At 46.7% G+C, this 11,667-nt stretch overlaps 1 long non-coding RNA gene across 1 annotated transcript in view; it reads left to right on the forward strand.

Moving 5' to 3' along the window:
- The window catches only part of LOC137301285 (uncharacterized), a 130,793-nt gene that overhangs the window by 33,744 nt on the left and 85,382 nt on the right, over nt 1–11,667 (forward strand). Inside the window, exon 3 of the long non-coding RNA XR_010958259.1 lies at nt 11,306–11,348. This is a non-coding gene — a long non-coding RNA (uncharacterized lncRNA). The remainder of the gene's footprint in view (nt 1–11,305; nt 11,349–11,667) is intronic.

Raw genomic sequence — 11,667 nt, forward strand, 5'->3', positions numbered from 1 at the left:
AGGAATGAATATTAAAAAAAAAATTATCACCCAATAATCAAATACACACGCACAGAGGACAGCGAATAAGAAGCAAAATCCTGAATGATTTTTGCTCCTGGCTAACCTGAGGGCCCTGAGAAGAGAGAAAAGAAAGACTTGCATTTCTATAGTGTCTTCATGACCTCAGGACGTCCCAAAGTGCTTTACAGCCAATGAAATACTTTTGAAGTGTAATCACTGTTGTAATGTAGGGAAACCCGGCAGCCAATTTTCGCACAGCAAGATCCCACAAACAAGAATGTGATAATGACCACATAACCTGCTTTTCAGTGATGTTGGTTGAGGGATAAATATTGACCAGGACACCGGGGAGAACTCCCCTGCTCTTCTTCGAAATAGTGCCATGGGATCTTATATATCCACCCGAGAGGACAGATAGGCCTCGGTTTAACGTCTTACCCGAGAGATGGCACCTCCGACAGTGCAGCACTCCCCCAGTACTGCCCCTCCGACAGTGCAGCACTCCCCCAGTACTGACCCTCCTACAGTGCAGTGCTCCCTCAGTACTGACCCTCCGACAGTGCAGCACTCCCTCAGTACTGACCCTCCGACAGTGCAGTGCTCCCTCAGTACTGACCCTCCGACAGTGCAGTGCTCCCTCGGTACTGACCCTCCGACAGTACAGAACTCCCTCAGTACTGACCCTCTGACAGTGCAGCACTCCCTTAGTACTGACCCTCCGACAGTACAGAACTCCCTCAGTACTGACCCTCTGACAATGCAGCACTCCCTTAGTACTGACCCTCCGACAGTGCGGCACTCCCTCAGGACTGACCCTCTGACAGTGCAGTGCTCCCTCAGTACTGACCCTCCGACAGTGCAGCACTCCCTCAGTACTGATCCTCCGACAGTGCAGTGCTCCCTCAGTACTGACCCTCCGACAGTGCAGTGCTCCCTCGGTACTGACCCTCCGACAGTACAGAACTCCCTCAGTACTGACCCTCTGACAGTGCAGCACTCCCTTAGTACTGACCCTCCGACAGTACAGAACTCCCTCAGTACTGACCCTCTGACAATGCAGCACTCCCTTAGTACTGACCCTCCGACAGTGCGGCACTCCCTCAGGACTGACCCTCTGACAGTGCAGCACTCCCTTAGTACTGACCCTCCGACAGTGCAGCACTCCCTCAGGACTGACCCTCTGACAGTGCGGCACTCCCTCAGGACTGACCCTCTGACAGTGCAGCGCTCCCTCAGTGCTGCACTGAGAGTGTCAGCCTAGATTTTGTGCGCAAGCCTCTGGCAAATTGTAGCAGCGCAAACACTGCCCTGAGATTTGCTACTTTAGCCCAGTCTGAGACAGGGCTCACAGTAATTCCTGGCTGTAAGGCGGACTGTTGATCTCCTGGATTCTGAAGTAGTTCTGAGGCGAGTCCATTGCGCATGACCTTCTCACCTAGACTGTGGACAATCTCAAGGGGGTCTGACTATATAAATGGCCGTTTTGTAGGGGAAAAGATCACATCTAAAACTCTGCTGCTCGTATCCTAACTCGCACCAAGTCCTGTTCACCCATCACCCCCTGTGCTCACTGACCTACATTGGCTCCCAGTCCGGCAACGCCTTAATTTTAAAATTCACATCCTTGTTTTCGAATCCCACCATGGCCTCGCCCCTCCCTGTCTCTGTAACCTCCTCCAGCCCTACAACCCTCCGAGATCTCTGCGCTCCTCCAATTCCGGCCTCTCGCACATCCCCGATTTTCATCGCTCCACCATTGGCGGCCGTGCCTTCAGCTGTCTAGGCCCTAAGCTCTGGAATTCCCTCTCTATACCTCACTCTCTATAAAACCTACCTCTTTGACCAAGCTTTTGGTCACCTGTCCTAATATCTCCTTACATGGTGTCAAATCTTGTCTGATAATCGCTCCTGTGAAGCGCCTTGGGACGTTTTGCTACGTTAAAGGTGCTGTATAAATGTAAGTTGTAGTTGAATGTGGCCCCTTTAATAGGTGACTAAACGTAGAATCAAACGGTACGTGTAGGTATTGATGACAGGGCTGGAGATGAGACGTATCATATTTATAGTGGGCACTGTGCCAAGGTGTACTTTTCAATTCAGACTTTAATCTTCATAAGCCGTTCCGAATGCTGATATATAGAAAAAACTCCATGACTTGGTGGCCCGATTCTAATCAGCCTGTGCCTGCTTTATATAGTCATGATGTGGAGATGCCGGTGATGGACTGGGATGGACAAATGTAAGGAATCTTTATTTGAAAATCACAAGCTTCTCTGACTATATATGCGGTAACTTTCAAGGAATTCCACACTCACCTGACGAAGGAGAAAGCCTCTGAAAGCTTGTGATTTTCAAATAAAACTGTTGGACTATAACCTGGTGTTGTAAGATTCCTTACATTTGCTTTATATGGGACAGTGCTCACTAAAGGCTTCTCCTCCTTTTCCATCTCACTAGCTTCCTGCGCCAAGCTATCACGTTCCAAGTGAAAGCTTGAGCAGCCAGCCTTCTCGTTGTTGGTGCTGCTCTTCATCCCACTACTCGGAGCAACTCTCAAACGCGCTCTCCATCTTGGGCCTCTGCGAGAGAGAGAGAGAGAGAGCTGATCTCAGCCACAGTAATTGTTGGATGCTACAGTTTGGCCTCAGGGCTCCTGCGTGGGGCAGAGGCAAAGAGAAGGAATTAGCTCGGGTTCCCCAATCCAGTAACTACCGTCAGAGACCGTGGTGCATGGACATCAGGAATGAGCTCGGCTGTGATGACCCCAGGGAAACACCTCTCACCTGTCAACACCCAGTCTGCACCGTCTAGGCTCACATCTGAAGAATGGCGATTTGAGTTCTGGTAATGGTTGGTTGCGGGAGTCCCACCTCAGCATAACTCAGCACCTTCAGGGGAGGAAAAAATTGAACTTTAGTTCTCAGCATTTTCACAGATCCTTCTGACTTACAGCATTGCTCGAGTATAATGTATAACGGATGAATAAAGAGGTTGCAATGATATGGCGCCTTTCATGACCTCAGGACGCCCCAAAGAGCTTTTCATGCCAATGAAGTACAGTCACTGTTTAATGTGGGAAAGACAGAAGCCAATCTCTGCATAGCAAGGTCCCACAAACAGCAATAAGATAAATGACCAGATAACCTGTTTTTTAGTGATGTTGGTTGAGAGATAAACATTGGCCAGGACATCAGGGAGACCTCCCCAGCTCTATCATAGAATAGTGCCATGGGATCTTTTACGTTCACCCGAGAGGGCAGATGGGGTCTCGGTTTAACATCTCATCTGAAAGACGGCACCTCCGACAGTGCAGCACTCCCTCAGTACTGCACTGGGAGTGTTCAGCCTAGATTCTGTGCTCAAGTCTCTGGAGTGGGTCTTGAACCCACAACCTTCTGACGCAGAGGCTAGAGTGTTACCCACTGAGCCATGGCTGACACTATATCTGTAATTATTTTTTGTAAATGGGATTTTGGAGCCCAGCCACAATTAGTATCTGAGCCCTATATTATTTAAGGTATTTAGTAAAAGAACCAAGGGGGAGATGAGGAGATTTTTTTTCCCTCGCCCAGTGGTTCTGAGGCTACTTTTTTGTGCATCAACTTCTTGTTGGTGCCGTTTGAGATCAACAACAACAACTTGCATTTGTATAGCGCCTTTAACATAGTAAAATGTCCCAAGACGCTTCAAAGGAGCGATTATCAAACACGTAAGGTGATATTACATAAGAATATAGGAAATAGGAGCAGAAGAAGGCCAAATGGCCCCTCGAGCCTGCTCCACCATTCAATAAAATCATGGCTGATCTTCTACCTCAACTCCACTTTCCCACCCTATCCCCAAATCCCTTAATTCCCTTAGTGTCCAAAAATCTATCGATCTCAGACTTAAATATACTCAGCGACTGAGCATCCACAGCCCTCTGGGGTAGAGAATTCCAAAGATTGACAACCCACTGAATAAAGAGATTTTTTTCCTCATTTCGGTCCTAAATGGCCGACCTCTTATCTTGAGACTATGAGACCTAGTTCTAGACTCTCTAGCCAGGGGAAACAGCTTCTCAGCATCTACCCAGTCCAGTCAAGCCCAATTAGAATTTTATAAGAATTTCAATGAGGTTACCTCTTATTCTTCTAAACTCCAGAGGGTATAGGCCCATTCTACTCAATCTCTCCTCCTAGGACAACCCTCTCATCCGAGGAATCAATCTAATGAAGCTTCATTGTTCTGCCTCTAAGGCAAGTATATCCTTCCTTCGGTAAGGAGACCAAAACTACACAGTATTCCAGGTGTGGTCTCACCAGAGCCCTATATAATTGCAGCAAGACCTCCTTACTCTTATACTCCAACCCCTTTGCAACAAAGGTTAACATACCTTTTGACTTCCTAATTACTGGCTGTACCTGCATATTAACTTTCTATGATTCGTGTACAAGGACACCCAAATCCCTCTGACTACTAACATTTCTTAGTCTCTCACCTTTTAAAAAATATTCTGCTTTTCTATTTTATATTAGGACAGGTGACCAAAAGCTTGGTCAAAGAGGTAGGCTTTAAGGAGCGTCTTAAAGGAGGAGAGAGAGGTAGAGAGGTGGAGAGGTTTAGGGAGGGAATTCCAGAGCTTGGGGCCTAGGCAGCTGAAGGCACGGCCGCCAATGGTGGAGCGATGAAAATTGGGGATGCGCAAGAGGCCAGAATTGGAGGAACACAGAGATCTTGGAGGGTTGTAGGGCTGGTGGAGGTTACAGAGATAGGGAGGGGCGAGGCCATGGAGGGATTTGAAATCAAGGATGAGAATTTCAAAATCAAGGCATTGCCGGACCGGTAGACAGTAGAATCAAAGTCAGTGGAGATACTGATCAAATTTTAATGCTCTGGATAGACCGCACTGGGGTTGCCAACTCTGGTTGGACATATTCCTGGAGGTTTCACCACATGACCTCATGCCTCCAACCACCCCACTCCCGCAATTGGTCGCCTGACACGTCCATCCTCACGATGCCCCGCCTTCACGCGCCGATAGGGAAACAAACAGACACTTCGTTACGTGATTGGATGATTCTTGACACTCAGTCAAACAGCCTTTTTTCCTCATCAGTGTTCAAAGAAAATGGAATTTTTTTTTAATGCCCCGATTATTTTTCTCCTGGGTGTTGCTCGCAGTAGTGTCCATGAGATTAATCTTCAATTCCTGGAGACTCCAGGTCAATCCTGGAGGGTTGGCAACCCTAGACCACACCTTGTATATTGTACCCAGGTCTGGTTGCCAAGAAACAAGGGAGAGATTCATGGGCTGGAGTGCAGAGAAGAGCAACAAGGCTGATCCTTAGTGTCGGGATCTCGACCTGTGAGTGGAAACCATCAGAGAGCATTCTCATCTGTAGATCTATCCATCACTATTCCACAACATTTAAGTTATTTTATTTTAATTGCTACTCTGTATTGTCTCATCGTTGAAAGATACTGTCACCCCCAAGTCCCTTTCTAAGCATGTCTGTGCTAATAATGCTATATTTCATAATTGTCAGTCTTTCTGCATGGCCTCGCCCCTCCCTATCTCTGTGACCTCCTCCAGCCCTACAACCCTCTGAGATCTCTGCGCTCCTCCAATTCATTTTTTTTATTCGTTCATGGGTTGTGGGCGTCGCTGGCTTCTTGGGCATCCCCGATTTTTATCGCTCCACCATTGGCGGCCGTGCCTTCAGCTGCCTGGGCCCTAAGGTCTGGAATTCCCTCCCTAAACCTCTCCGCCTCTCTCTCCTCCTTTAAGACGCTCCTTAAAACCTACCTCTGTAACCAAGCTTTTGGTCACCTGTCCTAATATCTCCTTAAGTGGCTCGGTGTCAAATTTTGTTTGATAATGTTCCTGTGAAGCGGCGTGGGACGTTTTACTACATTAAAGGTGCTATGCAAATGCAAGTTATTGTTGTTAAATTTGATTTGAATTTATCTGCCCAATTATAGAACTGATCTAAATCCGCCTGCTAATTGTTGGCTGCATCGTTTGTCTATACTGATCTCCATATTGTAGAGTCATGTGCAAATTTAGTGAACTTACTGCATCAAAATCATTTATTTAGATAAGAGACATCGGGGCTCCAAATATTGGCACCTGATCTGCACTCGGTACCTCCTGCAAGTAACTTTGATCCAACTTCTCATCTGGTTTCATGTTCTACTCTGCAGTCCCATGGTTTTTAGTTTAAGGAAAAGCTCTGTTAAAAATCTAAATAACCTATATCATAGGGAGAACCCATATCTATTTTATTTGTAATTTCCTCAAAGAAGTGAAGAACAATTTTGACCTTCTAAACCCACGCTGATGGTTATTTATAAAGCTATTGCTCTTTAGGTAAGAAGAGACAATTAGAAGGTGGCTCTAACCCAATCCATCTCCTCATTCTCTCTAAAGACAAACAGAAAATGTGTCCACTCAGGAGAATAAATAGATGGTAGAGTCATGATAAGGTGGAATGTACATGGTTTGTGGGAGGAGATTAAATGGGTGGGTAGAGTCCATGATAGGGTAGAGTGTACATGGGCTGTGGGAGGAGATGAACTGGGTGGGTAGAGTCCATGTTGGGATAGAGTGTACATGGGCTGTGGAAGGAGTAGGGTGGATAGGACAATTGGCCGTTCCTTGCTCAATAATTTTTATTTGTTTTACATCCTGCTGCATAATAAATAAGAGAAAGAAATACTGAACATATTAAGTGCAGATGGAACTCCAAACATTGCTCCTGTTTCAATTTTTCTGCGGTTGTCTGTATTCTGTTCCTCTTTAGAGTTGATTGAGTGGATTGGGTTACAGGCACTCCCAAATTTTCTCTTTTATCGGACTGTTGTGGAAAACCAATTGAAGTAAAGCATTTCTTGGCAGAGTGGTGCTGCCATTCATTGAAACTGGAACGTTCCTCAGAGTTGAGATTGTCTCTAATTTTAACTATTAAATTTTACGAGATATTTGTAAGAAGTTTTCTGTGGGACGTCCAAAGGGATTAATGTCTGTGCTTTGAGAGCTGGAAAAGCCATCCAAGCTCTGAAAGGGTCTGATTCTATTGATTGCAGAGAAAGGGTGGAGATGGCTGGGATGGATTACCGTATTGGCCAGTGTGCTTCAAGATGGCAGTTGCCTCTGAACACTGAAATTGTAAGCCCATTTATAAAGATTAAGCTTAAGATTTCATAATGGTTAACACACGGGGTAAGTCCTTCCCCTCCAGAAGATTGGGATGAGGTTGTGGGGTCTCTGAATAGAGACTCAACTTAGTTACTGTGTTCATAAACTTGAGCTCACCCAAACCTGCTGCCCGGATCCTAACCCACACCAAGGTCTGTTCACCCGTCACCCGTCTGCTCGCTGATCTATATTGGCTCCAGGTCAGGCAAAGCCTTGATTTTAAAATTCTCTTCCTTGTGTTCAAATCCCTCCATGGCCTCACCCCCTCCCTATCCCTGTAATCTCCTCCAGCCCTACAACCCTCCGAGATCTCTGCGCTCCTCCAATTCTGGCCTCTTGCGCATCCCCGATTTTAATGCCATCATTGGCGGCCGTGCCTTCAGCTGCCTGGGCCCTAAGCTCTGGAATTCCCTCCCTAAACCTCTCCGCCTCTCTCTCCTCCTTAAAACCTACCTCTTTGACCATGCCTTTGGTCACCTGTCCTAATATCTCCTTTTGTGGCTCAGTGTCAAATTTTGTTTGACAATCGCTCCTGTGAAGCACCTTGGGACGTTTTACTATGATAAAGACACTATATAAACGCAAGTTGTTGTTGTGTGGTTCTGCGTTGAAGCTGAGGAAAAAATTAAAATGGATCAGAAATAGTAAGAGGCCTCCTGCAAGAATCTGTGAGAAAAGAACCACGGTCTCAGCATAAGGGCAGATGGAGAGAAAAAAAGAACAGCAAGATCCCACTTCTCCCCCGGTGGCTCGGTGGGTGACTGTCTACTGACTACCGAGTTCTGAAGATCCCAGTTTGAATTCCAGGTCTATACTGAGTTATCTGACTTCAGGCAGGGCTGCAGCAGAGCTGTCCCAATGGGCTTCCGGGCTCCTGCGCGAGGCAGAGAAAGATTACCCAGGGTTTCCTCTACCGAGGAGTACCCAATGCCTGGGTGTACGTCACTGGACATCAGGGACTTGGCACCAAAACTTGCTCCCCACCCCACCAAGGCTGAATGTTACTAACACTTACTGCCTAGGCTCGGAAATGTGGAATGGCCTCTTTTGCAAGGTATCAAATGGCACCTGGAGTCTATGAAACGCTGATCCAGCACCTTGAGGGGATGGGCGGGGGGTGGGGGGAAAGAAGGGAAAAATATTTCACTGCAATTACAGTGCTTTGCAACTTCAGTCAGATAAAGGAATGATATCGCTGCGTTAAGAAAGACTTGCATTTCTATAGCGCCTTTCACAACCTCAGGACGTCGCAAAGCGTTTTACAGCCAATGAAGTACATTTTTTGAAGTGTAGTCACCGTTGTAATGTAGAAAACGTGGCAGCCAACTTGCGCACAGCAAGATCCCACAAACAGCAATGCGATAATGACCAGTTAATCTGTTTAAGGGTTAAATATTGGCCCAGGACACCAGGCAGAACTCCCCTGCCCTTCTTCGTAATAATGCCATGAGATCTTTTATGTCCACTGAGAGGGCAGACGGAGCCTCGGTTTAACATCTCTTCCGAAAGACGGCACCTCCGACATTGCAGCACTCCCTCAGTACTGCCCTGGGAGTGTCGGCCTCTGGAGTGGGACATGAATCCACAACCTTCTGACTCAGACTCAGAGGCGAGAGTGCTACCCCCTGTTACAATTTACACCTAAATTACCTCTTAAACCCACAGTCTGTCCGAACTCTCTGTCGAATTTAAAGCCTATTTTGGACTGTAGGAGCAAGAAATCAGAAATCTGTTGTTTCAGTAGCTGGACATGACGGTGAGCGCACCTGAAACAGCTCCTCTTCTTTTAAGAAAAGGGATTGTCACTGCACGGGCTGTTCTCTGGTCCCAGCCGCTTCTAATCTCAGATCTGATGTGTGCACAGACGCCATTGCAACATACAGCCCAATCCACACTGATGCTGCCGTCTGTCGCAGCTGGGGGAGAGCAGTGTACACAGTAAGATTACACTTTGATGGCAGTTTGACAGCTAGATGACATTGCATAGAATGGCAGCTCCTGCCTGAATAGGGAAACATTTGTTGTCTGGTCCTGCAAACCAAAGATATCTCCAAATTAATCAGAGCGACAGGCTGCTGTAAACTGCAGTGTGTCACTCTTCACTGATAAAGCACAGAGAGAGAGAGAGAGAGAGAGAGATGAGGAAAAGCACCCTTGTCTAGAATATTTAGATACCAAATTTGATTATTCTGAATACCTCATACAAGAGGACTAATTAAAAAAAAGCTTGACAATAGGAGGGGCACTTGGTCCAGTCTCAAGGTGATCAGTGTTGAAATTCATTGTAACCCCTCAAGTTTCTTGTGTCAAGAGAATATCAAACGTTATCTGCAGGTTTTCCTATCTGTCTTTCTCAGCGGCAACTCACCTCGTTATTGGATCAGATGTGGTCTGACCTTTGTCCTCCCCGATATCTTGCCCTCCTCTCATGACCCCTGCTGAGGTACGACAGTTTCCCCCCAATGGCAGCTCCGAGGCATCCCACCTAAGTGGCCGTTCTTCCTGAATGAGGCATGACGGCGAGTGCCAGCTGGTTATTCAACCGTGGAGGGCATCGCACTTAAACCTGGTCCAGCCCTCACCCAAGATGTGCGCAGGCAGTCCTTCCAGCTGCAGTTAGCAAATAGTGTTCAGGACAGGGTTGCCAACACTGGTTGAATGTATTTCTGGAGGTTTCATCACATGACCTCCTGCGTCCAACTGCCCCGCCCCCGCACTTCCGCCATTGGTCGCCCAACACGTCCATCCTGGCGGTGCCCCGCTTTCCTGCGGCCAATTGGAAAGTGAGCAAACTCTTCATTACCCGATTGGATGATTGTTGACTGTCCCTCAAACAATCTTTTTCCCCATCTCCAATATTTTTATAATTAATAAATGAAAGTAGTCAAAGAAAAATGAAAAAAAAAACACACAATCTTTTTTTAATGCCCAGAATGATTTTTCTGCCAGGTTTTTGCACGTGGCAGTGTCCTGGAGATTAATCTTCAATTCCTGGAGACTCGAGGCCAAACGTGGAAAGTTGGTGAGCCGAGGTCAGGAGAGGGAGCCCAGCCTGGTTTTTCCCATCCCCAGCCCAGAGGCAGGAAGGTCAAAATTGTAGTAATGGTTTCCTCAGCCCAGACTGACCTGTGCGGTTCAGCACTGCACCGTGCAGTACATGTAACGCTAGGACAGCTCGCATCCCTGTGTAGCTTCCAACGCCCCCCCTGCTGTCAAAACGTAAACACATTGGGAAAACAAGGACAACATCATTGTACTCACCGTCCTGTTTTAACGGCCTGCCTCGCACAAGCAGGCAGTTTTCACTTCGGATTGGCCTACGTTTGCTCCCAAGAGAAAGAAGAGAGACTGGAGAAGCTGGGTTTGTTTCTCCTTCGAGCAGAGAAGGTTAAGGGGAGATTTAATAGAGGCGTTCAAAATTCTGAGGGGTTTTGATAGAGTCGATAGGGAGAAGCTGTTCCCACTGGCAGGAGGGTCAGTAACCAGAGGACACTGATTTAAGGTGATTGGCAAAAGAACCAGGGGGGAGATGAGGAGAAATTATTTGTCTCGCCCAGTGGTACTGAGGCTACTTTTTTGTGCATCAACTTCTGCGCCGTTTGAGATCAACAAAAACAACAACAACTTGCATCTTTAACATAGTAAAACGTCCCAAGGCGCTTCACAGGAGCGATTATCAAACAGAATTTTACACCAATCCACATAAGGAGAAATTAGGACAGGTGACCAAAAGCTTGGTCAAAGAGGGAGGTTTTAAGGAGCTTTTTAAAGGAGGAGAGAGAGGTAGAGAGGCGGAGGTTTAGGGAGGGAATTCCAGAGCTTAGGGCCTAGGCAGCTGAATGGTGGAGTGATCAAAATCGGGGATGCTCAAGAGGCCAGAATTGGAGTCTGCACAGAGATCTCTGAGGGTTGTAGGGCTGGAGGAGGTTACAGAGATAGGGAGGGGCGAGGGCCATGGAGGGATCAGAAAACAAGGATGAGAATTTTAAAATTGAGGTGGAGTTAGATCAGTTAACTCCACACAAACCTGGGGACTTTCTGGTCTCTAAGGCCCAAGGCCACATTGGGTGGGAAATCTTACAGCTTACAATTTTTAATCACAACATTTTCTTCCTTTTACAGAAAATAAAGCAACTCGGATTCAGAAAAACAGAACTTAGAAGAGGTAAGTGCTACGTTTGGTTTATGAATCTTCTCGAGGCTGAGCTAGTGAGAGAAGAGCTCGGATCATGAGAATCAGGGAGCTGTTCCTGTCTGTGGGTCGAAATTCCTCTGTGTGGTAGTTTTAGACAATGGGTTAATAATGCCATTAAAGTATTGAGCACTGGACTTTAATACAAATACGATTTAGTGCGTTAAAATAGAGCACAGATAAATTTCAACTCCAATTTGTTTTTCAAACCAACATTCTGGATTTTTCAGCTGCCTGCTGTTGTGGATAGAGAGAAACTATTTCCGCTGGTTGGGGATTCTAGGAGTCGGGG

This window comes from Heptranchias perlo, chromosome 33 (genome assembly GCF_035084215.1).
Source record: "Heptranchias perlo isolate sHepPer1 chromosome 33, sHepPer1.hap1, whole genome shotgun sequence".
NCBI classification, from domain to species: Eukaryota; Metazoa; Chordata; class Chondrichthyes; order Hexanchiformes; family Hexanchidae; genus Heptranchias; species Heptranchias perlo.